Here is a 5727-nt window from a genome sequence, read left to right on the forward strand (position 1 = left end):
GTCATACTTGCAGTGGGATCCGGTGTGTGTGAGTCTACCCTAAAGGGGTATTCCACTGAAGCATAACTTTTGTTATGTTGCTGCCCATGGTATGATTCATTCCATACATATCTATTCAGTCTCCTTCCCTCAGTTCTGAGCTACTGCTTTCTGCTGAAAACACAAAAATCTGCCTGTGAGCCTTTTCTTCTGAGACAGCTGATGTAAACAAGTCCCTGACTGGCTTTATCTGCATCATTGTAGCTTCTTTGTAATGCTGGGAGGGATATCAGCAGCTTGACCTCAAAATAACCCTCCCAGCATTACAAAGACACAAAAATTTTTGTGTCTTCAGCAGAAAGCAGAAGTTCGCAACTGAGTGAAGGAGACTGAATAGATAATAACAGTTATGGAATGAATTATTAGTCTTCAGGAGGGGGGGTATGATTCAACATACGGGATACCCCTTTAATGATCAATACATTACGTTATAACTATCTTTACATGTCTGGGCACCATAAAGAGATTTTGTAACCAGGTAAAACATATAATACAGACGTACACTATACTAATTGTATTTATATATTTCTGATTAAGTATTTTCCCTCAATATGCCTGCAAAATGTTCATGTCCCTTATACACATGAGTCCATTGGGTGACAGTCTTTGAAAATGTGTTTTATGCAAACTTTTAGCCCAAATGCTTTCCCTTCGTGTATGATTGACAGCAGACTTTGTTATTAATGCCTTCGATCAAGGTCCCAATGGTAGGGCCCACTAGATGATTCATGAATATTAATAAATATGAAAAGAGACTAGGAAAGGAGGGCAATACATTTACATAATTTGCATAGCTTTGTGATCATTCTTTGGCAGATTTGATATGACTAAGTATAAAAGAAATGCATTTATGCTATCTGCCACCGTGTGCATTATACAGTAATAGTTTAGGGTATTATACCATGGTTGAGGCTTCATAACATTGTGACCATAATATTGTTCCCTTGCAAAAAAAAAAAAAGGTTGTAAAAGTGACCTTACAAGGATTCTGACACAGTAGACCAAGCCCAAGAAAACTTTCATATGGCTCTAAAGCTGGAAAATAGCCCCTTGGCTATATCTCCTGATTGGATAATTCTGAGGCTATGTTCATACTACGATTTGCCGATTTGCAACAACAGCCGTGATGGGTGGACTAAGCGAAACGTTGAAGCACCAGCATTGTAAACGAAAGAGTGATTTGTCTTGAAAATAAAAGATGTGAAAAAACTATTGGACAGAAACTGGAATCAATGTTTATGACAAAGCTATAAGAAATTGGTGGAATAGAAAAATACATTCTATATATACATGAACATACACATAAAACCTAAGCAGCTTAACAAAAACCAGCACTAACACCTAAACTTAAGAATAAAATGTTATGGTGGGGTAAAGAGAAGTTATCATGAAGAGTGGAGGATTGGATGATGGTGATATTTAGTGATGAATCCCCAATCTTCATTGGCCACAGAAATGATGATGGAACTTTTGTTTGGTGCTGTTCCTGGTTAACATATAAAGATGATGCCTGAGGTACATGTCAGGTAAAGAATTACAGACCATGACAATCATTATATCAACAGTCAATGTGTGGTGAGCCCCCGGATGATGTTGTAGCGGTGGGACGGCCGGTCACTTGCTAGATGGAAGTGTGACGCCACTCCTTGTGGATGGCCAAGGCACAGCCGGACCTTAAGGGTTTAGTCACATGATGCCAGTGTCTGGTGGGCACACAGGTGTGATGGCACGCCTGCTTTTTGACCATAGGGCCGGTTGTACCCTTTTTCCTGTGGTCGGTGTCCTGTCTGGTTGCTGCAGGGTCCCTTGGGATTATACCACAGGTGGTCAGAGAGGTATAGTAACCCTCCTGAATATTGGTAGGACCCACCAACCACAGATAGGGGAAATGTCCCAAGGTTGTGGTATAGTGCTGTGCAGATGGTAGTTAGTAATCACAGACTCAGTAATTACTGTACGTTGACTTGGTTTACTACTCGATAATGTCCAGCAGGGAATACAACGAATCTTCAGGTACACCTGATACAGTTCCAATAAATACACATACATAGAACCACCAGATCTGTAGAATAAGTGCTGAGTAGGATGTAGTAGAGTTGATAGGGTTGTACTGAGGTAGTATCGAGGAGGGTGCTGTGAGAGTCTCAACCCAATTAGTTATGTGCTCTGCAGGGAGGTTGGAGTGCTTAGAAGAATACTTGTAGAAGAAGAAGAAACAACCTGTGCCTGCGTTTTGACCTTTCCTATAGTTTTCACACCGCCTTCTGCCTACTAGCTTTGGCTGAACTGTACTGATGGGTGACACAGGGCTCAGACCCTGTTACCTGGGATGGGCGGAATGGTTAGAGTTCCTAAGTACACCAACATTGCGAGATTGAGTTCATCATCTTTCTAGTAACTTTACGACTTGAGAGAAAGGAGCTGCTGCACATCACACCTATGGCTGACACTAATGCCACTCTGCTCCATTGAAAACCAACACCAGGATGTTGGTATATAATTTGATCAAACCATATTGCCCCATGTACCACGTGCCGGTCTCCTGGTTTACATGGGTCCCTACACTAACTCCACACTGTGCCAGTCAGCGACCGCTAACCCCGCAAAGCGTGCACAAACAGGGAAGGGAGGCCATGGAATGGCCCTGCAACCCCAATGTCACAGGATCAAACCCAAAGTGCCCCCCCAAAAACCAGTTGGCACCACCGGCGGAGAAAGCTACCGCCCAACAACACAAGTGTGAATATGCTCTTGTACTCACCATTACTGCTGCAGATAGAATGGGAAAGATAGGAGGTACTGACATGTGAGCACAGGTGTATCCTGCTAATTTATGTGGGTCTTACCCAGATCAGGTCCTAGCTCTTTGGCTTTTCTGCAGAGACTGTCCTGCACTGTACTGACTCCTAGTCCTTTGCATGGGTTGAGGTTATCTGTAGGCTAGTCCTCTCCTGAAGGGCTTAGCAGCCCATCATACAGCGGGTTTGGCGCTTCAAGAAAGAGAGTTGTGAGAGCTGGCTGTTCTGCGTCCTACCCATGCGGGGTACTGACTAAGAACCAACTTGTAGAGGGGACCCGGCAGAGGGCCAGGGCCTAGGTAGAACCACTGAGAAGAGTTATCTAAGCTGCGTCCTTTCTCCTCCAAAGCTCATCTAAGACTCCTCCTTCACCCAAGGGACTAACCTCCTAACCAGCGAGAGTGCTACTCTGTGGTTGGGTGGAAAGAGTGCAATAAAGAAACAGAATAGAAAAGAGAGAATTGGGCAGAAGAAAGGAGAAATCCTACTGGACAACAGAATCTGGTACATACACAAACAGTAACCCTTTAGTATACTTCAGCTGTGCAGCTTCTAAACCTTAGTTACACACTATAGTGACATCTAGTGGTCATCTTTAGTAATACAACAGCTATAGTGAGATCAAAGATAAGTACAGACTTTTACGAGGGGTGTACATAATAGCAACACCCACAGTGGGACACCATAAATGCATAGGTGTCCATAGACATTTTGGGCAGAGAGAATATGCTCTTACACCTCTTAGCCACAGAGTTGTCTCTTCAGGTCAGGGTTTCACTCCATCTAAGAGTCTTAGAAGCCAAAATAATCTCTCCAAAAGGAAAGACTTCCCATCTACAGGCAGCTGTTTTGGGGGTTGTAGAACCTCTTCAGTGCAGAGTAGGGTGTTGACTTCAGGTGCCCAGAAATAGAATGCGGCTGTGTGCGGGTACCGTGCCATAAATATCAAAATATGTTTGTAGTTGGCAAAGATTTCAAGGCATGACTTTGGCCCACTCCTCTTATAGTGAACCTGTCAGAGTTCAGTCTCCTAAACCTCTGTGTGCAGATGCAGTTGTCAATGGAAGTTGCTGTGAAAACGTCCTAAGGATCTTTGAGTTTTGTGCATTATTAGCCCTATTATGAAGAATAGGACTTGCACATGCAACTCACAGACACAGGGGGGAATTTATAAAGGGATTTAAGCCTATTTCTAGGTGAGTTATTGGATTTTTCTCCCATTTTTGGTCTAAGTTCTAGGTATGAATCAATATTCGACAGGCAAATATTTTTTAAATGCAACTTTTTTTTTAATCTGCCAAAATATACACAAATCCCTATTAGAATAGTCGCACACATTAGTTTCCATAGTAAATGACCCTCTTGAGGAGTTTCCATTGTATCCCGAACATCCATCAGCAAAGGCGTATGCACACAGAAGTATAGAAGACTGAACTGTGACATTAATAAAACGGACTCCCGCACACTTTCCCTTTAATAGGCACGGTAATTTAGAAAAAACTTTTGACATGTCACAGGGACACACCAACAGAAAAAATAGTCCAACAGTGCCTATTTTAAATATTCAGTAAAGGTCACATAGAGAGATGATGGGGATGCATGTTGGTCAGTCCACAATCCTTGGTGTGGGCAATATGGACTCAAAATAGAAGAGGGTCCAACAGCATCCGTGGTGAAGAAAGTCCAATTCATTCACATAAGAGGGTACAGGAAAACGTTCTTGTGGCCTGTTATGTGAATAAATTGGACTTTCTTTACCACAGATCCTGTTGAACCACCTGTCAAAGGGATATGTCCAAAGTTGTGATCAGTTAGTGTCTGGCTGCTAAGACGATCATGAATCCGGAAAATGAGCCAGGAAGCAAGCAGTAGCATTTCACTCCCCCACTTGCAGTGATTCTTGTCCAGCGGCTTCATTATAAGTCTTTAAAGGGGTTATCCAGCGCTACAAAAACATGGCCACTTTTCCCCCTACTGTTGTCTCCAGTTCAGGTGTGGTTTGCAATTAAGCTCCATTTACCTTAATGGAACTGAGTTTCAAAACCCCACCCAAACTGGAGACAACAGTAGGGGGAAAGTGGCCATGTTTTTGTAGCACTGGATAACCCCTTTAATGTAACATCTAACAACAAAACACAAAAAACTATACAATAAAAGCTATACACCTAAAATCTCTTCAATAAATGTGGTCATTTTCAGTAAAATGTCAATCAAGTCTGCAGGTCAATATACATACGTACTCCAAAAAATGCCAAGTAATAATAAGCTGTAACTATCAAGCATAGTTAACAGCCCCATCAATGTTCCTAATATTCAAAAAATGTACAGTTGTCTAATGCATGTTTTTAGGGGTTCCACTTTCTTATGTACAGTAGTATGCATAGATGCATCTGTACATTCATGGTTTACCCTAATGTAGTCCAAATTTATCTTAATCATGAATTGTTATATGATCTTGTCTCAATCCTATGCAAAGTAACAATGTAACTATAAACGGAATCAGGTTGTCACTAGTATTCTGCTCAAATCCATGTCTGTACTATACAGGAAGATTGAAAAAGAGGGCCATCTAGTGGTTTTATGAGCACATAACAACAGCAAAGAAAGAGGGGAGAAATGATCAGGTCATGCTGTAACAAATAAGCAGCAGTAATGCAGGCCCAAATTAATGGATGTAAATATTTATATACATACAAAAAAAGAAACAGGCAAGCAATAGTATGGCCCATGTTTGCAGCACCAATCAGATGATAGTGAATGAGCAAGTGAGGAAAATTCTTAGTGTGATTCTTAGTTCTCATAAGGCAGCATGTACTAGGACTTTGGTGCACTTTCTACTCTCTTCTTGTCTTGGAACAGGAACAATAACAATTTTTTATTTATTTTTTTG

This window comes from Dendropsophus ebraccatus, chromosome 6 (genome assembly GCF_027789765.1).
Source record: "Dendropsophus ebraccatus isolate aDenEbr1 chromosome 6, aDenEbr1.pat, whole genome shotgun sequence".
NCBI lineage: Eukaryota > Metazoa > Chordata > Amphibia > Anura > Hylidae > Dendropsophus > Dendropsophus ebraccatus.